The sequence below is a fragment of the Eleutherodactylus coqui genome, chromosome 1 (assembly GCF_035609145.1).
Source record: "Eleutherodactylus coqui strain aEleCoq1 chromosome 1, aEleCoq1.hap1, whole genome shotgun sequence".
Taxonomy (NCBI): Eukaryota; Metazoa; Chordata; class Amphibia; order Anura; family Eleutherodactylidae; genus Eleutherodactylus; species Eleutherodactylus coqui.
In genome coordinates, this window is record NC_089837.1 from 465,308,893 (window position 1) to 465,331,280 (window position 22,388).

Genomic DNA, 22,388 nt, shown 5'->3' on the forward strand with positions numbered 1-22,388 from the left:
ACGCAAGCAAGACCACCGTTCCAATCATTGTCTATGGAGATAGATGAGCGTTGCACTTGGGTATCTCCGTCAGCCCCACAGGTGTTCGTGAAGCGGTGATCAACTGGTAGACTCAAAGTGTGCTGCACTTGTGATTCCTGGGAGGACCAGCGATTAGAGCCCAGCAATCAATCATTTAATGATTTTGATGAGATAACCACAAGACAGAAACCCAAACAGGACCCTTGAATGGAGCCAATAATGAGGTCTGAATAGACCCTTATGCCACCGCTTGGTTTGGCCCAAACTGTTGCACATGCCATTAAACATTCTGCATTGTTTTATTACTCCGCTTAGCCATGTCCCCTTTTCTAGACACTTTTAGGGTATGCTAACACTTGGCGGAAATGCTGCAGAACAAAATTCCATGGCGAATTCCACAGCATTCCCACATCCAAAACTAAATCCGCACCATTGGTGCAGCCTTAAAAATTAGCAAAATGAAGCCACGTCTGAAATGCATCATATACAGAAAGTTTTAGGCAGTTTTATTCTGCAGCAGGACAACAACCTCAAGCATCCAGCCAATGTCCTTAAGAAGTCTCTTCAGCGGTGAGAAGAATAAGGAGTCCGGGAAGTGATGATGTGGCCCCACTGAACCCTGAACTCATCATCCAATTTGGGATTCCGTGAAGAGACAGAAGGATTTGAAGTCTACATCCACATTAGATCTGTGCTTAATTCTCCAAGAGCAACCTCCCAGCCGAGTTCCTTCAAAAACTGTGTACAAGTGTAGCTAGAAGAATTGATGATATTTTAAAGGCAAAGGTTGGTCACCCCAAATATCGATTTGATTTAGATTTCTCTTTTGTTCCCTCACTTTGTATTCTGATAATTGGCCAAAAAACTATTAACGCTTCTATTTTTGAAAGCATTCTGACTTTGCAGCATTTTTTCCACACCTGCCTAAAACATTTCCACAGTGCTGTCTGGCACATGACAAGTACGCCATATGGACAAAAGTATTTGGACACTGCATGCTTTTCAGAAAACGTGCTTTATTACTCTATTTAGTAACATGTCAGCCCTCCTTTTGCTTTCTTACAGCGGTCACACGTCGAGGCATACTTTCCACAAGTTCTCCGTAAGTCTGGGCAGGAATAGCTCGCCATTCCTCATGCCCGGCTGTGAGAAGAGATTGTTGTGAGGATGGGCGTGGGTGTCGGTGTCGTACCCGTCGCTCCAGTTCTTCCCACAAATGCTCGATTGGATGAATGGTTATTACAAAATGAGCCGCTTTTTATTTTACCCATGCCCTTCCCTGCATACCGTTCGGCAAACTCAGTATTTGCATATTTGCTGACCTTCTGCAGTGTCCACGTAGTGTAAATCAGTCCGATTTCTGCATTCAGAAATGCAGATGCTGCATGTTACTTGGTAAATCAGCCACATCATTTTTTTATTCGCGGTGAGTTGCAGAATGCTGCAGCGCATGCTCCATTAGACCGGTTTCAGACAAGCACATAAAAACAGGACCATAATACGGATCTGCATTATGGATGTGTTTCAAAAGACGTTCCAACAGTATGGCCCCTTGCACACAGGCGGAAATTCTGTGGTGGGATTTCCCACAGAATGTCCGCCCATGCCCGCTGCCATAGGATTGCCTTAGATAACTCAATCCTAGACAGACGGACGTGATTTGTCCGTGTGAAGACACATGCGGAAAACAAATCACGGCATGTATTTCTGTGCGTGTCTCACAGAGGCCTCCACAGAAATGTCAGTACTGCCGGGCCGGCTCCTCTCTGCGCATGCACCGGCTGGGCACCCAGCGCAAGAGAGGAGATGCCGGGAGCGGGTAAGCCGCAGGGCTGTGCAGGGGCATGGGTCCGACCCGGCAGTCTGCAGGCGGCCTGACTTAATAATTTTTTGCCTCTGTTTTTTGTGGAGAAATGTAGAGAATGGAAAGGACTGGCCTACAGAGTATCCGAGAATCGGACTCGACTGAACGGATGGAATTGCAATTAAAAAGTGCGCAAATACTGATCTGTTTTTGCCCACTGGAAAACAATACAATTACGGAGTCAAATATGCATAAAATAGATTGTGCAGCGTTTTTAAAAAATCCAGCCATGTGACTTGCCCTAGAGGTTTACATTAGCTCCGTATTACAGCCTCCTCAACGAGGACCTAATATGGAGAAAACTTTGCTCCTTTGAAAACGGCCGTAATGAGAACTTCTCCCCTACATGGACCTCTACCATCAATCCTTATGCAATTTGAATCTAATTGGTTGGATCCCATGGTGGTATAACGGTATGACTGCACTTTATAGGGGCATTACTACCCACATGTAATAACACTGGTCACTTTAACCCAAGTACTATAACACTTGGATTTCCGTTATTCTTAAGTACATGGTTTGGGGCAATTTTGGTTACATTTCCAAGTGTGTGGCCAACCTCACATGTAGGATGTTTAGCTCCTTTCACCATAATGATACCCTATTACTGCTTCTTTAAGAGCCTAGCATGCCTTACAGTATGTATAAAAATCAGCTACACGGCTTTGTTTATTTGTTACAAATGACATGTATGTAGAAGAACAATGCGACTATTCACATGCACGCTGATTAAAAGCGCTTGCTGGATTCATCATCTTGGAAGCATTCTCGGAGTATTTATTTTTAGCGAGCCTTGTAAACATCTGACTTCCTGGTTGTGTAACTCCCGCCTGCGTCTCTGTATATAATATATCCATTTAACAATGCAACGGGCTGGGAGAAAGGAAACTTATCCTCAACGGACTTGCATTGTGGTTTACTTGGATCATAACCTTTAGCTCAGACAGTCTTTGAGTAATGACTGAAGTACAATCAGACAACTTTTTGATGTAGAACAATGCTGATTATGTTTCGACTCATCTTGGTCGTGCCGCAGCTACGGGGGTCATTCCAAGACGGGCTGCTCTGTTTCCAGAAAATCCTTATTTTATACACAGCAGTAAAAAAACTAATAACATTTATCAATTGGGATTAATGTTTTTTTGGCTTTTTTTGTATGTCTAGACAAATTGCTGGAATTTATGACTTCCTTTAATTTAAGGGTGGTTTCACACATCGTGTTGTTAGGAAAAATGCCATATTTTTGTGGCATTTTTCAGTGTTTTTTGCCGCTATGTGTAAAAAAATATGTTGGTGGCCAGATATTATCTACAGGGCAATTGAGAGATATAAGACACACTACACGCTGTGGATTTTTCTGGTATTTTCCCTCACTTTTGGTGCGTTTTTTTGGGTTTGTGAAATTAATGCCGCTTTTCACAAGCTTCAAAAATGCGACACAACTTCAATCTGTAAAGGAAACCTTAAATTCTTAAGGTTGCAGCTTTGTTTGGTACTTAAGAGGGTTGTCTGAGTTATGAAAGGGCAGCCCAGGGGGTCAAATAACAAAACAGCTAAAACTTACTGCACCCCATCGCTTCACCTCTGGGCTCCCTATTGAAGTCATCTTTGCAGGCTGCAGTCAGCCTGCGTCATTTACAAACAAGCTTCTGCAGCCAATGACAGCACTCAGAGATTTTCTTTGAACGTTGCCATTGGCTGTAGTGGCAGGTTTACGAGATGTCATAGGCTGACGGTATACATCTTTATTGCCTCGAACATAGATATGGCCAGTGAGGGAGAAGAGGAAGATGTCCCATTACTCTATTTCTTTTCTTCCTCATCCAGGTTCCCTGAGGACAGCAACTACAGCGACTCCTAGTGAGGGATCTCTTGTGGATCCTACCTCCTGAGAATTATTAGCCTCAGTTTCCTGATCTATTGGGCAGCACAGACTTGACGGAGCTATTCTTGGTAGTGGGGGATTTGGATATTCCCTAGAGACCATATTTGGTCATTGTGTCCGCATTCCTTTACTAGGATGATGTGGGCAATGAGTTACAAAATTATTCATTAAACTTTGTCATGATTTGTTAAGTTGAAGAAGGTGGTCCACCATGATAGGCCGCTATACTCCATTAGTCTACTCGCATCATAAATAAAGTTAGAACTAGGCTGTATTCTTTAGAAACAGTATAGCGGTGACTTCACACAACTGATGTCCCTTGCTCTTTCTCTGATTATCATCGTTAATGAATTTAGACATATGAGGGAACTCAGATCCTGGTGACCTTATTTCCAGATCTAAATTTAAAGGGTTACTTCAAAAATATATAAAACCCTAAGCCTTCGGGTGAGTTAATAAAACACACGGATTGTAATTTGCAAATAGTACCCCCAAAAGTTAGGTACATTAACCTGTATAACAGCTGTATTATCCCTAAAATAAAGAGGGTGACCATCAGCACACTCATAGACACGCCATATTCATACACCTAGTACATAATCATATAATCAGAACCCTGCCTCTAAGAAAAGTGGCTTCAGGACTTCATATGGTTGAATAGATTTCCTGCTTAAGATACATTATTATCTAAGGATACAAAGAGAAGAGTCTAGTACCGTGTTAGTCAGTAGAGCAAAATTGTTCTCAGCAAGAGAAACCAAGTAATCTTGTAGAAATTATACTTTTTAATGGCTAACAAAAATACATGATGTTATAGCCAGCTTTCAAACCTACTTAGGATCCTTCTTCAGGCTTAATGGAACAGATCCGAAGGCATGTATGTATGTGTGCGTGTGTGTATGTATATATGTATAAATATATATACACAAACACATACACCCATATAAAAAGGCACAGACATGGTGTAATTAATTTGCTCTTAAAACAATACCAGAAGAGGATGAATAGAGGAGCAAATACTTAATTACCCACAGATAAGGATATGAAGTTTTATGGTCTCCTAATTAATGTTAGGGGGTCACCAGGCCTGTGTGTTATTTCTGCTATAGGTTTCTCATATTCTCCAATGTTGCATGAAGCCTCTTGAAATGTTGATGCCTCTCTTGACATCTTGAGGGTGTCAAAGATGGTTATAAACTTGTACTCTAAAATTCTTGTATAACGTTGAGATTTGAAGTTGCATTTTAATATAGTAACTTTCATATGTTCTATGTTGTGTCTGTTGCTTCTGTATAAGTTTTCCTCCAACATAAACTCCCCCAACAGGACATTTACTGCACAGAATCAGGTATACAACATTGGGCATAGAACATTTGAATGTCCCTGGGATCTTATAGTCCTGCTGTGTGTTGAGGATTTCTATCCTGTCCTTGGTCAGTATATGTGGACAAGTTTTGTAGACCCATTGGGTATTAGTGTATCTTGACACCACCAGGAAGTCCTGATGGAGGCAAGATTGACAGGGGGGTGACGCCCCCTCTTGCTGATAGGCTGCTCAGCAGCCTTACAAAAAGGTCCTGGAAGCCCACTAAAAGTGCCCGCAGAAAGCATACAGTGGGCCCAAAGTGGAGGAAAAGAACATTCACCAAGCCCTGCTGCAAATGGCGGAACCAGCCTCAGTTTTTTAGGAATGAGCCAAAAACGTCCTGCAGTGACTTTTGCTGTGCCGCTGCACCACAATAGGCACCCCACACCCGATTTCACTTTGGCATAGCCATCGCGGCAGGCCCGGGGGGTCAGACACTGTTATGGGCCGGACGCAGAATCAGGGGCATACGCCGACGGCCTTCACCCCCCCACCACCTCTACCGGCTTTCCCAGCAGCGAAGCAGAAGCGCAGACAGCGTTAGCTCTCACAGGAGGACCCGCTGCCAGGAATCTGAGAGTGCCGGCAGAGGAGCTGAAGCACTCAGGCCACCAGCAGGTGTCAGCGGAGAACCGGGTGGCAGGGATCTTTCTGTACTTGTGTTGGAGCACAAGTGCTCGTGGCGGTAGCTGGCAAAGGGGGAGCGCCATCCACACAGCTGACAGTCCCAGCAATGGAGCAGAAGCGCGGAGAGCGGCAGCTCTGAGCGGCCAGCGGACAACAGGGAGCTGAGAGTTCCGGCAGCTGAACACAAGCAGTTAGGGCGGCATCTGTGAGCAGGGGACCTTAGGGTAAGGCTTACATCACTTCATTGCATTACACTATCACATTGTAATGCTGCCATGTTACAGTGCTAACATGGCAGTGTTTTTGCAGAACTTTGGTGCCTTGACCCTAGGAGCTGGGGTTGTGAGAGGGGCGTTCCCTCTGTCAAACCCCTAGCTTCCGGTGGCGTCAAGAAACACTAATACCCTTACATTGTAGGGATAAGTTCCTTTTTGTGTGTCAGAGGACAATGCGCTCCTGATTATAAAGTTCCTCAAATTTGTTGCCTGTAACACAGAAGCGGAGGGTCTGGGAATATGGTTTTCAGACGGTCATCCTTGTGTAGGTCTGATGGAGTTTCTTTGTTGTTTTCCTTAGTACCTCTTGTAGGTCACTACTAGAGATACACGATTGTTTCCTTCCTTCTCTGTGTATCAGAGTAGTTGATTTCTGGGTGACCTACTGGCTCTGGTAATTTGATTATCAATTGAGATGGGATGGTAGCCCTGGTTTGAAAATGTCCTTTTCAGATGCTGTAAATGTTCCTTTCTGTCTGCTGGGTTAGAGCAGATCCAGTTATATCTGAAGGCCTGGCTGTAGACGATGAACCATCTGATTTGTTTGGGATGGAAATTGTCCCATCTGAGGTATATGGGCCTATCAGTAGGTTTTCAGTACAGGGATGTCTGTATTGAGATGTTTAAAAGTTTTATGGTGGTGTCAAAAAAATTGATTTCTGTATGCGAGTAGCTTAAAGTCAGGTTTATAGTGGGCTGAAATGCATTGAGTCTCTCATGGAATTTTATTAGTTCTTGTTCGGAGTTGGTCCAAATGATTATGAGGTCATCAAGGTAGCAGAAGTAGGCCAATAGTTTGATAGAGCAGGAGCAAGAAGTCACTCTCCAGTTTTGCCATGAAAAGGTTGGCATATTGCGGTGCCATTTTACTACCCACAGCTGTTCCAATGAGTTGCAGGAATATCTCTTTGCCAAAGGTGTGGGGATTAATCTCGTGAGTTGTAACACCGATTCAGAGACAACCCCATTGGCCTTACGGTGTGCCTGGCAGGCGGTCAGTCCATCTTTATGTGGAATGTTGGAATATAAGGATTCCACATCCATAGTGGCTAGGATGGCACCATTGAGGAGGGGACCTACGGTTGACAATTTGTTCAGCACCTACACACAACAATTTCTCCTTTAGCAAAGTGATCTACATTCAGTTTTGTAATCGCGGAGGGCCGATGGGTTGCGATGACAACTGCATGCCAGATAATGGCGTCTTGGTCTACCATGGCTTATGAATGCTATTATTAGCGATAACTCATTGCATTATAAAAGTACTGCAATGCATTATCATAGCGATCATAGCTTCACAGGATCAATTCCCCTTCTGTGACTTAAATGTAAAATAAAAAAAATTAAAAAAAAAAACACGTAAAAAAATAGTAATAGAAATAAAATGCGTGCACTTGCTCTCTTCCTTTAATATAATTTTTGTTATAAAGTTAAAAACACACATGTTTGGTATTGTCACATCCATAACGTCCCATACAATACACATTAAAAAAAAGCTGCCAAAATGCTTTTTTGTTCATTTCGCCTCCCAAAACAAACAATAAAAGTGATCAAAAAAGCCATATGTACCCTAAAATAGTCCCAATAAAAACTACAGCCCATTATGTAAAAACTCAGCCCTCACAGAGCTTTGTGGATGGAGAAGTAAAAATGTTATGGGACTTTGAATGCAGCGATGCAAAAAAAAAAAAAAACATTTTCCAAAGAAGGGTTTTATTGTACAAAAGTTGAAAAATCTAAAAAATATATTAATTTGATATTGTTGTAATCGTATTGATCCACAGAAAAAAATGTATCATGTCATTTATGCTGCATGACTAACTCTATAAAAAATCCCAAAAAACAATGGCAGAATTGATGTGTTTTTTTCTCCCTGCTCTTCAAAACAAATAAAAGTTATGTAATACACTATATATACCTAAAAAAATGATACCAATGAAAGCTACAGCTCATCATGAAAAAAAACAAGCCCTCATATGGCCAAGTTGACTGAGAAGTAAAATAGTTATAGTTCAAAAGTAGAGATCAAAATCTCAAAAAAATTGTTGTATCCTTAGGCCCCAAAATAGGCCATGTGACTAAGACATTACCGAGGAACAGACATAAAAGAAGCATAATCCCCTCACCAGATCCCCTGCTGCTCCTGTTCTGCCAATGCCCAGTTCTGCACCGTTTTTCACTTCTCACTCCCACAGTGACGACGTTGCAACACTCTAGTGGTTCAATATTGGCTAAAGTAATCACATATTCCTGATGTTGGTGATGTCATTACTGCAGCAGGAAATAGCAAGCGACAGCAGTGCGGGCCAGCACTGGGGGGGGCTCGAGTGATGGGGGGGGAAGAGAGTATTTAAGGAAAGACTAGAAGCAATGGGATGGAACTGAAAGTGAGGAGACATAAATTAGATATTAGACAGTAAGGGGGATCAATGAGTGGAACAGGTTACCACGGGGAGTGGTGAGTTCTCCTTCAATGGAAGTCTTCAAACAGAGGCTGGACAGACATCTCTCTGGGATGATTTAGTGAATCCTGCACTGAGCAGGGGGTTGGACCCGATGACCCTGGAGGTCCCTTCCAACTCTACCATTCTATGAATATGCTTCCTTATGTTTGCGCAGCATTTTGAGTTTTTTTCATCATTTTGCTGCCCAGATGACCCCTTTAGTCTGCTGTCAGATGAGCGAATTATCTTTTTTATGCCCGCCTATGTGCACAAAAAAATTGTGTCTGTTAGAACCATTGGTTCCCTATGAAGTGTTCACATGTCCGTCTTTTAGAGGCGCAAAACACTCGCCCCTGCAAAAGATAGGACATGCGTGCCTGTAAGGTCCGTGCTGCGCGTAAAGTTACAGATGTGCTGTCACAGTGTTCAGTGATGATGTGACTCCCCGCGGGGATTAAATAATCTCCTGTCACAGCTGTGGCAGCGGACCACAATGCCATCCCATGGAATTCAATGAATGGCTGATCACTGCCTCAGCAAATCAGACCCAGAGCTTTCTGTAGGCGGGGATTTTTAAGTCCCTGGCCACGAGAAAATGCTTCAGAAGAGTGCTGGGGAGCCATGAAGAAGACGCGCCGGTGAGGTGATGTATATATTTTTTTATTTTTTTCAAGTAGCTAGGGCTTATTTTCAAGGCATGTCTTAAATTTCAAGTCCTTCCCTGAAAATCCATGTGGGGGTTGCCTTCATCCCATTGCTTTCAATGGGGCAGCAGCACTGCCGGCCCCATTGAAAGCAATGGGATAGTATCGCGATCCTCTGCCACTGCATGGAGCTTCGTTCACATGCATTTGGCTCTCTCTCGTCACAGCGGGGAGGAGCCAAAAACTGGGGCGGGGTCAAACACGGCTTGCTGCTCGTTCGAGTAGCGAACACCATCGAGTACGCTAATACTCGAACGAGCATCAAGCTCAGCAGAGTATGTTGGCTCAACTCCAATACTCATCCATTTAATCCTCTGTATTGATGTACATTTGTATTTGATTTTAAAACCAGTGGATTTACATTAAATCTGCTTAGTCAAAAACATCAGGGATGATTGCAAAGTTCCAAGTAGTTAGGAATGTATATGGGAAGAGATTGCATATCAGTAGCTATAACAGCTTCCAGACCAGATATTAACAGGTACATCTTGGATGCTCTAAAAATGTATTCCCAAGTGTGTTTGAACTACACAGTGTGAGAAAAGCTGGAGGCATTTACTTATGGTTAAAGGCGGCTGCAGACGACCGTATGCGCAATTTCGCATGCTTCAGCGCAGCATATATGAGCCATGAACGAGGTTTGATGAGGTAGATTTGTGTGCATATCAGCTCATAGTACTGTACTTTTTGCACACACAGAGACTCTTCACATGCGCACATCCTCCAGCTCCCCCATGATTTTAAGGAATTTCTTCTACATCCAGCCCAGACTGCTACGACAACTTCTCCTCAAAACTGCTGAGTTTGCTGCCAAGAGATATTTGGCTCTTCACCTTTGCAGCCTTCTCTAGCGTCTAAAGCAAAACAAAGAAATTCAGATCCTATATCACTAAATAAAATCACTTGATCACTATCCCCTCTTCCAGGGAGGGCAACCATTGTTGCATAGCAGGACACTAATCCTGAGCCCATGACATTAACCCCTAGATGCTGCTATCTGGCTCTAAAGACTCCTGTGTCAGTTAGAGACATTGCATCGCAATACAGGAAAACTCCTACAAAATTATTTAGAGGTGGCAGCTGATTAACAGGGGTCGACTGATCAGGAGTCCTGACAAGTGGCACAGTGAGAACATCATCAGTCAAGACCCTTACTACTGGTCAAAGCAGGGCAACCGGAGGAGACCCATAACTTATGTTCAGGAAGAAGAGAAGGCCACCATAAAAATCAGACACTATCAGACCACCTCTAACCTGTGCTACAGTATAACATCATTGTAGGATTGTTACCAAAAAATTATTAAAAAACTAAATCCTTTACTGAATTGCAGGAATTCACAACATTGTCACACTTTATCACCAATAGAACATACTGTACAAAAGGACCATATGGGATGGCAATTTTAACAGCCTACGAGTTTCCGTGATCTAAAGGTTCAGTTCCAGCAAATGTGGGCCAATATGCCGCAGCATACCATGCAGAACCTATATGCCTCTGTGCCCACCTTTATCACATCTTGTATCCAAGCTAGAGGTGGTACAACAGGGTACTAGAGCCTCCATGCCCGCCCGTGTCACATCTTGTATCCAAGCTAGAGGTGGTACAACAGGGTACTAGAGCATCCATGCCCGCTGATTAACATCTTGTATCCAAGCTAGAGGCGGTACAACAGGCTACTAGAGCCTCCATGCCTGCCCGTATCACATCTTGTATCCAAGCTAAAGGCGGTACAACAGGGTGCTAGAGGCGGTACAACAGGGTACTAGAGCCTCCATGCCCACCCGTATCACATCTTGCATCCAAGCTAGAGGCAATACAACAAGGTATTAGAGCCTCCATGTCTGCCCATATCACATCTTGTATCCAAGCTAGAGGTGGTACAACAGGGTACTAGAGCCTCCGTGCCTGCCTGTATCACATCTTGTATCCAAGCTAGAGGTGGTACAACAGGGTAATAGAGCCTACCTTCAAGGGGTCAGTTTTCCGCAATAAATTATCCTTTGCTCTGATATTGTAAACACTTACTTATATTAACCTTACAGTTACACATAGAAAGTTTCATTCCATTCCAACAACTCCTAAGTACTTGATTTTTTTCTGTGTTCTTCATACCCCGCTCGGAGCATTCGGCTGTATAACAGCCGGGCGCTCCAAGCAGGGAACAGCTGAACGCAGAAGACAAGCAGGGACACCCCACTTGTCTTCTGCATCCTCCGCTGAGTGCTCGGCTGTATAACAGCCAGGTGCTCCGTGCAGAGAACAGATGGATGCAGAACACAAGCAGCCCCGCTTGTCTTCTGCATCCCCCGTTTGAGCGATCACCTTGCGCTGTCAATGGACGATTATCGCTCAAAAGTCATGCAAAAGACATCTTTTGAGCGATAATTGTTGTGTCTAAATGGACCTTAACAGTGTAGATTTCTATGCTATCTAAGATCATCTGGTTGCTACAATAGGTGACAGCCCGAACACCAAGCCAACTGTTTTATAGGATATGCTGTGTTCTTTTCCATCATGTTTCTTCCCTAGAATGTTGCCTTCACCTCTTTGACAATTCTTCTGTATACTTTACTGTTTGTACAATCTGGATACAAAACTCCTAGAGAATTACTATTATGTATAGCTTGTTACATGCGGAAAGTACATCCTGGTTTGCAACTAATGTGTGTGCGGTATGTAAAGGCCAATAAACCATCAACCCAGCTGGTATTCACATCAGGAGACTGAATGCTGGTAATTTCACTTTCTTTACCATTCCTTGCATATACAATGCTGAGCAATGCTTGCGACCAGAAGATTGCCAGCTCTCAATGACGGAAAATGGGAGAATATACTTCCTGCTACTATAAGGGTACATTCCCGTATACAGATACCGGCTTGCGGCTGAGGCTCTGCCAAGCTGCGGCTGCCAATGAAGATTGGCAAGATCATGTGGCTCTTGGCCTGTAGCCAGGAACGCACCTGTAACAGATATTTAGTGTTAATGATTACATTGTAGATAATGTGGATTGGTCATTAGATACTTCATATAAGCATAATGGCATATTTTAGAAGTTATTAATCTGCTGGCATAGTCCTCAAATTTCTGCCTAATGTGTAGTGCCACGAGGGCTACCCTCATGCCCTCCACCTGCTTGACATAAGCCTCGGTTCTGAAAACACTAGTGGTGCCAATATAAGTACCAGGCATCATCCTACAGGTAAAAGGTGCAGTGTGGGTTGTATAAAATCACTATAGATAATGAAATATATAGGCGCTCAAAGTAGCTGCACACTACACACCGTTTTAGGTAAATGATTTCCACCTATGTCACTTCTAGCCTGGCATTTCCTCCGACCATTAACCCAAACACTGACGAGAGTCTGTTTCCTGCCTGCTGTTATTGAGTAACCCTTATTAAAAGTACACCAGCAAAACACAGCTTATCATTACTTCACTTGCAGCCTTTTGCTGACTTCCGTAAATAGACATTTTATCTGATTGGCAAGCCTGGGCCGCCTACAAAACACACACATCTAATATAATAGTGCGATACTCAAATTGCTTTTGTGCTCTTGGCAGTAACACAAGGTTATACCATGCTATATATACACCTATGTATGTATGTATGTATGTATGTATGTGTGTATATATATATATATATATATAATCTCCTGTAGAAGAAACTTCATTGGGATGTTGTTTACCAAGAAATACTTTAATTAGATGCGCTAAGAATAATTCAAAAGTAGGCCAGTGGGGCAACATGCAAAGGGACCTCCACGTAGGTTTTCCCAGAGTATTTCCTATATAGCTGCCGCCTTTACATTATAACTATTATTATTAATTCCACTAAATAATTTTCTTGAGCATGTATGTATGTGTATATTGCTTCCGTGCTTCCGTCCTGGGACAGGCTTTCTACTAGCATTCCATAAATGCCTACCTCTGAGCTACTCAGTGGGAATGGGAGTTTTGGAGTGTATTCTTTGGGAGTTACGGAAATGGCATAGTTCAGCTAACTCTGTTGTTTCCGCAATTCAGGCCACCTTTAATTTATCAATGGCCGTTTTGGTGGGGGAGGGCCGCGGTTCTGCAATTATATGATGATTCCAGAGGTGGGACTCACATCTATTAAACATCTATGGAATATCCCGTGGATATGCCGTAAATGTCTAAAATGAAAATGCTCCCTTAACAAAATGAATTTCTAGAGCTCATGCACATAGTGTTGTCACAGTAGCAGCATAACATAGATGTCACTAAACTGGAATAATGCACACAGTTAAGTCACCATCCAGGATAATCTAGTCCGTAAAATTGTAACACTTGATTTATACAAACAGTGATGTCACTGTTCAAGGTGTAGAGGGGCACTACACAGAATGGTCTGTAGGAGGCGACAGACAGGCATGCTGGTGCCTGAGAGAAGGGAAAACACCCATAGGTGTGTCAGGAAATAGGATAAAGGTGTGCGTTCCTGCTACATTCAGAGGAGAAGTGAGCTGAAAGCCAGAGAGAGGGACCTGGGCTGAGAGCCAGAGCGAGAGTTCCAGAGAGAGAGACCAGGGCTGAAAGACAGAGGTCCAGAGAGAGGGGCCTGGACTGAGAGCCAAAGATGTGGAACTTATCATGTTGTGAAAACAAGTTCAGAGGAACTGAGAGAGAAAGCTGTGTTGAACTGACCAGGGGCAGCTGAATAAAGTGAACCCTGAGAAGACATTATTGCTGAAGAAAGCTGGTTTATGTTTGTTATTAAAAGACTCTTTGTAATAAAATACCCTTAGTGATGGTCACTTCCCACTGCCGCTGCCTGATTTATGATGTGGAAATAGACCTCAGATACGATCCTGCTTACAAAAGGTATTGCATAATGTGTTGTCATGGCGCAAGACGATTGCCCACAATGATAGTGATACCACAGAGATATTGCGCACCATTATATCATAGCATAGCACGCAAAAAAAACTTACAATGTATACTTTGATATCACAGAATAGGAAAAAAAAACATGTAATGATGTCATGTCTAGGTATATGTAATATCTCTGGACAGGGATAATGCACTTATCAAGTCACAGGTATAATGCCCAAAGTAATATAGTGGAAGAAGGATTATGTATATTACAGCAATAGTGCTCCATAAGAAAATGAGGTCACACTGACTCTTCCAGATGCTCTTGCATCATCCATGCTGATCACTAATTGCACCTTACCTTTGTGAAGTGACTGACCCCTAAGGACGGGTTGCACCAAGCATGATGTTGATCTGTGTTTCGTAAAACTACGATCATCCTTTGAACTTGGTTTAATTTTTGATTTAAGATTTGCAAAACGAAGTTTACTTGATCTGCGATCAGAGGTCATATTCCCAGCATTCATAGTGATGGTAAAAACATGGCCGCTACCAGCAGCAAATGTGGGTGTAATTTTTAGCACTCAGGAAAAGCCTATCATGCTATCAGCCCAATCTGCCATCTTGGATTTCGGTTGCTAAACTAAATCCAGCTAGTTTTATCCGCCAATATTAGGGGATCAAATTGAACCTAGATTTGAACCAAAATCACGGGCTAAACCGTGTTAATGCAACATTTTTCTACTTGATCTTAGATCAACTTTTGTTGATCACAGATCAAAACCTTGGTGCAACCAGCCCTAAGCCCCACATCAGCTTCATTGGTATATACATTTTATAAGGCCTACTCTGCTTGGACTTAAGACTATGACTTTGTGATTTGGAAACTAGGATGTTAGGAATTAAATTCCAAGGAATTTTTTTTTGAGTTGTCAAGAACTATAGTGCAAGATTGAACAAGTGCCGCACTTCCGGTAAGACTCTATAAGCAGGAACATAGCACACTGCAGGAAATAAAATGCTATAATAAGTTTTGGGGACTTTTTTGCTATCAAAAAAGTATTAAGATTTATCTGCCAAGTGAGCAGGGACAGTTACTTCTCTTAAGAAAGAGGTCAATGAACTTCTATTCTGCAGCATATTAGATATTTATTTTTATCCACGACTGTAATGAGATCTGTCAGGTTTATTTTCTGGGTTGACGAACATAAAAGCTTATGCTATTGTCCCCATCAGAAGCAATAGAAACCCCATGGAGCTGAATGTAACTGATGCCAACGAGTGGCACAAAAATCCCATTGAAGTCATCGGTGACATTAATTGAGATGCTTCTCTAAAACTAACAGAGCAGAAACAAGAAAAAACACCAGCGTGGATAGATCAGAGACTTGTGCTGGAGGCTGTATGATGGCTCACAGAGTCCCTGCAGCTAGAGCAAAGGGGGTCTATAGCAACAATCCAATTGTGGCGGCTTATTTCAAAGAAAAAATTAACAACATCCGGTAGAAAATAGCTTCCCAGTCCTCGATTAGCTTTGATCCCCTTCTCCCCTGCACCTCCTTTAGTTCACTCTCAACATATGACCCAACAACAGAAGAAGTAGTCTCCAGGCTCCTCTCTTCTTCTCGCCCTACCACCTGCATTAGTGACCCTATTCCCTCCCTCCTCCTTAAGTCTCTCTCCCCGGCTGCCATTGGTCACCTCACAACAATATTCAACCTGTCTCTTTCTTCTGGTATCTTTCCTTTCTCCTTCAAACATACGGTTATATCCCCATTACTCAAAAAGCCTCTTGACTCGTCCTGTGCTGCCAACTACTGAACCATCTCTAATCTCCCCTTCATCTCCAAACTCCTGGAACGTCTAGAATACTCTCGCCTAATAATCTATCCCTCAGATAACTCTCTTCTTGATGCTTTATAGCCTGGCTTTCACTCTTTACTTTCTACAGAAACTGCTCTTACTAAAGTTTCAAACAATCTCCTGTACGCTAAATTGAATGGCGGCTACTCTCTACTGATTCTTCTTGATCTCTCTCCGGCATTTGATACTGTAGATCACCAACTCCTCCTCAATGTACTCTGCACCATTGGCCTTAAGGATGTTGCTCTCTTCTGGCCTTCCTCCTACCTCTTTGACTGCTTGCCCAGTGTCTCATTCGCTGCCTCTAATTAGTCTCCCCTTCCCCTTGCTGTTGGGCTTCCTTAGGTTTCGGTCTCTGATCCTCTTTGCCATCTATGCGCCCCCCCACTGGACGAACTATTAGTAGATTTAGGTTTTGCAATAAAAGTAATCAAAAAGGCCGTTTGTAACCAAAAATTGTACCAATAAAAATTACAGCTCGTCATGCAAAAAACAAGCCCTCATAGAGCTCCGTCAATAGAAAAATAAACAAGTGAAGGGACGTTGAATACAGTGATGCCAAACGAAAAAAATTATCATTTTGATATCGTCATAGTGGTAACAACACGGAGAAAAAATGTATCATGTCATTTATGCTGCATGATTAACTGAACTAAAAAGTGCTGACAGAAAAATAAAACCGTAATGGCTCTTTAAAAGTGGAGATGAAAATGCCCAAAAGTTGTTTCGTCCTTAAAGGGAATCTGTCACCTACTTTTAGCCCTATAAGGTAAGCTTACAGGCTGAAAGTAGGTGACCTGTGGAATCAAGGGGTGTAAGTGTTATACTTACCTTCCCCATGGTTCTCCCGATGCCAACTCTGAAAACTGCTACTCAATGCATTGAGCGGTGCGCTAAGTACTCCGCCCCTTCTAATTTTATAATGGGTGGACTACTATGCAGCACCAATCAATGCACTGAGTAGTAGCTTCCAGCTCTCACACTGGCGGTACAAAAGGGATGGCAAGTATAACACTTACATCCCTGGACTCAGCGGTCACTTATTTTCACCCCATAAGCTTAGTTTATAGGGCTAAAAGTAGGTAGCAGAGTTTCTTTAAGCACAAAATAGGCCATGTCCTTAAGGGGTTAATTCCAAACACCCCCAACCTTAAGCATGTCCTAAAATCATATTTTTTTTACGGAGGCCTCTCATGTTCCCTAATCTCAACTCTTCTCCATATACCCTCACCCCTATTGTTCAAGCTGCGCATTAGTCTAATACTACCGTGTTTCCCCGAAAATAAGACAATGTCTTATATTAATTTTTGCCTCAAAAGCAAACCTTACCTAACAGCCGGCGTTCGGTTCCCTCACGATGATCTTCAGCGCTGCTTCAGGCTGCCGTGTCCTCCTTCACGCCGACAGAGCAGTTATTCCTGGAAGCGGAGCTTGAATACTCCGCCTCCTGCAAGCTAAATCTCTGATTGGTTAATCGAACGCCACGTCAGCCAATGAGAGCCGGCGCTCGATTAACTAATCACAGCCATTCATTGAATTAAATCATTCAAGACCTGCTTCCAGGAAGAACTGCTCAGTTGGCATGAAGGAGGACACAGAAGCCTGCAGCAGCGACAGAGACCAGCGCAGGAGGACTTATATTTCAAGCACCTACTCCCCCCACCAACTTGGGGTAGGTCTTATTGCTGGGGTAGGGCTTACTATCGGGGGAAACACTGTATATACTAGTTTTTGTATGTTTCCTCCAATTTCTAAAGCTCTGTGGAATAGGTTGGCCCTATACAAATAACGATTAATATTATGTAGTTTCTGTGCTGGGTCAAGAAGGTCTGATGTGTGCGTGCCTCATTTCTTCCCATCCCTTGTGAGAAATACAGCGATATGAAATCCTGGATCTTCCTGATTACTAATATTGCTGTATGTGGGAATAGTGGAAGTACTGGACAGGTTCACATCCTGCCACAGAAAGGGGCATGGTGGCAGCATGAGCTTTTGCCCCTCTATGCGTTTATGATCTCTTTACTACTAATTGCTGTAGGGAATGACCGAACATCCAATGATGATTAAGAACTCAAAAAAATAATATTTCAATGGTTTGATATCAGATGAACACAATACAACAAACACTGGATTGCTACTCAAGCCTCACACTACTATGATCATATATGTAGTATATCTCATCTCTATTGTATTACGCCCTCTGCAGGTTTTATGTTACTCTGCAACAATAATTGGTGAGAGTTTCTATCTAAGGATATGGAAAGTTGTTCTACATGTCGGTGATAAAGATCAGCAGGTCAGCACACTCCTCGCCACCACGTCATTACATAAAGCTGACAGCAGCGGGTTATAATTATGTAGGTAGAAATAATATATTTCAGAATCATATTATGGGCCATCTTTTACCATCAGAATCCCTTCCAAATATTTTCATCAAAATTAACCCTGGCAGGGCAAAAAAGAAAAGTTGGGATCTATTCCCATTTATGAAACAAATGGGTGGGCATCTGAGCTGTTCATTGTTACACTGCATTCTGTTCTGTTTTCCTTTTGGCCTCTGGTAGGGTGGCATATGTTGGTTTCCCCTTTTTTAACTTTTCTTATGATGACTTATTCTACTGCATTGGACATGTTGAAGCTTTCTGTTGGAGGTTTACATCAAGAAATCCACCCAATAATTGACTATCATGGTTCACATGTGAGGATGGGGACCAGGTCAGCCCTGGTCCACGTGATCCTCACATCAGTGTATGCTCACTGTATTTTGGCACTGGATATGGACAAGAACACCTAGGAACACGCTAGTTTATAGACTAATTGGTTGGCTGGGAGATGGGCATCCTGCTCTGCCAATCGCCCTTAGTTTGTGTGTATTTATTCTGGCTCCTCCTCACAGAGGACACTGGTTATACTCTTAGCCTGAAGGTGTTTCTGGTCATGTTGGCAACTCCTGGTTATGACCTGTGTCTCAGTTAAAGACAAGTCTACTAGTTGTTTATTCATTTGTCTGGGTTGTTTATACATCTATTTTGCTGTACTCTTGTGGTTAATTATTCTTTGAGTGTCATCTAACTTTTGCCATTGTTCCTTGTCACCATCTAGGGAAAGTCAGTGTCACCCCAGTTTGTCCTCATCAGTGTGAGTGCTCCACTGGTAGGTAGGGTCTTCTCTTACCTGAAAATTTAGGGATAGTTCCAGTTGTGTTCCCTTTTACATTTTGGTCTTTTCCGCGTTTACACTGTATGTTTATATTCTCATCCTTTAAGTACTCAACTAATATATCTGAGTAAGATGTAACAATACCTGTGAAGAAAGACACCTATGCACCTCTTTCCCCTTTACGTGCTATCCTTAGATTTGGCTCCTGGTGCTTTGAGTGTGTTAAGTTAGTGATCACTTCACTCGCTGTCATATAATGACATCAGATTTAATCAACAGTCAGCAGTGCGATTCAACTTGACACTTTCAAAGCGCTGGGAGTTGAATCCAAGGATAGTCCATACCAATGTGGAAACCGACTTGGGGAGGAGGGAAATAAGGGCAGCAATAGCGTTAGCGGCACAGAAGCTGAAAAGTTGGCTTCACCGACATGAGGATGTGACAGGTCCTCTTTAAAAAAGAAAAATCTTAATTTGTGGGAAGCAATGGTTATCCTTAAGATCCATGAACATCTCAAGATAGGAGGATCGACCATGTTTTTAGGCTTTATGCCCATTTTTGAAACTTTATCTTGACTCAGCCTAATTTCATGTAGACCAGGACTCATTACGTGATATTCTGCTCTTTAAACCGATGACAGCCGCATTAATCCCCAACTCTGCATTTCTGAGACATCGCTGTAGCAGACCAGACCATAATGTTTTTTTTTTTCTTTTCATATGAGAACTAGCCCAAAATGTAATCCACTTAACATACAGTACATGGTGGAAATAGCTGCTCAGAAATGGCTAATTGATCCAAAGCTAAAAATTATTGTTCCTTCACATTGAGCAGGTTTCCATTCTATTAGCAAAAAGTACATAAAACATCATTTACAAAAGGATTTCCTATAAAAATCTCTTATGTATCTAGAATGTTCTATAGAGTATTTTGATGACATTTTCTAACCAACTCCAAGAAGACTTCTCTAGAATCAGAATAGTAATTTAATACACAATATATAACAATTGTCTACATAGTAGTAAAGGAAACGTTGATACTGTATGATAAAGAATAACAGTGACGAAGAAAAAGAGGAGCATCTGCCTAATAGCTGGGCAGTAGGCAACTTCGTGGTTAGTACTAATGTCCTGCAACATCGGGGTCCTGAGTTCAAATCTGATCAAGGAAAATATCTGCATGGAGTTCGTATAATCTCCTTCAAGTGCTTTGGTTTCCTTCCTCAATCCGCATACAGAATATGCCAATGGGTTGATTTCCTTGGTAGTCTATATAGGGAACGTACACATGGAGCCCCTTTGGGGAAATGATATGTAATTGGTGCAAATCTTTGTACAGTACTTGCAGAATATGTTGGTGCAATACAAGTAATTAAGTTTTTATACAGCAACATTATATCTCAGTCGAAAAGTCATCAACTAAAATACAGATAAGTTCAAGTGGTTTTCGCGGTTATTTTTATAGGTGATCAATCCTCCGTTGATCAGCTGGGGTCCGCTCCTTGGAACTCCAACCAATCAGCTGTTCCGGCAACCGCTGTGACTCGCCAAATACACAGGGTGCAGAGCAGAAGCAGATTGCTCTGATGCCTATGTAGTGGACGGTGCTGGTAATTGGAGGCACAGCTTTCATTGGTTTTAATGAGACCTCAGCCTGCAATTTTGAGCATTGGACACTACACAAGGGACAGAGTGATCTGCTTCCATTCTGTACCCTGTATATTTGGCCGGTGACAGTGGGCTCTGGAAACGCTGATTGGTCAGAGTCCTAAGTGGCCGACCTCCTGAGGATAGGTCATCAATAATAATTGCCTGTAAGATCCCTTTAAGTTTTAGGATGCCAAGTCACCAGTTTGGTGCCAGTTTAAAATAACATATTTTATTATGCAATGCCCAGATTGCACTCTGCTTTAACCCTTTCCAATATGATGGAGCGCTGTCTTGTCTACTATAACATACATATGCTTCTGACATCGGAGTGCTGTCCTGTATACTGTAGCATACATATGCAGAACAGCCTCTGACATCGTAGAGCTGTCCTGTATACTGCAGCATACACATGTAGAACAGCTCCAGCATTGGAACGCTGTCCTGCATACTGTAACATACATATACAGAACAGCCTCTGACATTGGAGCTATTCAAGGAAATCTTAATGTCGGATGAGGATCCGACATTAACTGGATTGGAAATTGTTAATTTTCGAAAAATTGCTAATAAAATCATCATGACGGGTCATTTTTATCTGTTTCTGTTGAGTAGCTCTAAGGAATTCACAACGCACATTCCCATCCAAAATAAATAAGAGCTGGGGAGAGTGCGGGTGGCAGGGAAATTGGATTGGAAAGGGTTAATTGTAAAAATATCAACTAGAAAACTATTGTAATAAATGACTTTGGTCTTGAGTTTTTGCAGAGCTTGATATGCTGGCGGTTCAGGATGGAAAATGCCATTCTAAGCAAAACACTTCACACAGATTGCAAATGATAATATGATCTGGAACACCAACATTCATCATCCATAACATTGAAGTGTAGCAGCAGCACAACAATCTCACGCTCGGCTGTTCTAGGTGAAGAAGGTAGAGCTCCACCTCCAGTAGACCTTGACAAACTCTTTTCAGATGACACCTCTCTCCCTCCAACTTCCAAATGAGGAAGACCTGTTTGTGATTCGTCGCTATAACGTGTATCACACAAAGATTTGATGTTCATATCATACATTTCCCAGTGCTAGCTCTCAAACACCCCCAACAGGTCATAAGGACTGAGTATGTCCCACAGAGACCATCTGTGGCAATTCTTGATACATTGCCCATATTTACCAGTATATCACCTTTCCAATACTAAGTGTGGTCACATGATATGCTTGTGTTGAGCGGTTTTACATAGATTTTTGCACAAAACCACCACATTTCTAAACAAAACTGTGATGTAGGAACGCAATACTTAAAACATGGCCTGACTATAATGGGGGGAGAAGAGGTAGTCATACCCAGACCCTGTAACCATGGGGGGGGGGGCATAAGGCCTCTCTTCCCCATTTGAGAAGGCCAATAGTACAGTATAAATGAAACACTGTAGTTGAGGCTTTGCTACAGATTTAACATTGGGGTCTAGCAGCGTCAAAATACGCCTCTGCCTGTTGGGGGCTTGTAGACCGGAGAGAAGAAATACTGATTGACAGCATGTTAGCCCCCCATAGGTACATTTTTCCCTACAAGGATATACTGTAAATGAAGACGGTGTTCAAAAATATCCAATCCTTGTATCTACACCAGGGGCGTAACTATAGAGGGTGCAGGGGATGCGGTTGTACCCGGGCCCAGGAGCCTTAGGTGGGGCCC

At 42.6% G+C, this 22,388-nt stretch overlaps 1 protein-coding gene across 3 annotated transcripts in view; it reads right to left on the bottom strand.

Moving 5' to 3' along the window:
* HDAC7 (histone deacetylase 7) overlaps positions 1-22,388 on the bottom strand; it is a 302,233-nt gene that overhangs the window by 162,194 nt on the left and 117,651 nt on the right. The gene's annotated exons all lie outside the window — the stretch shown is intronic.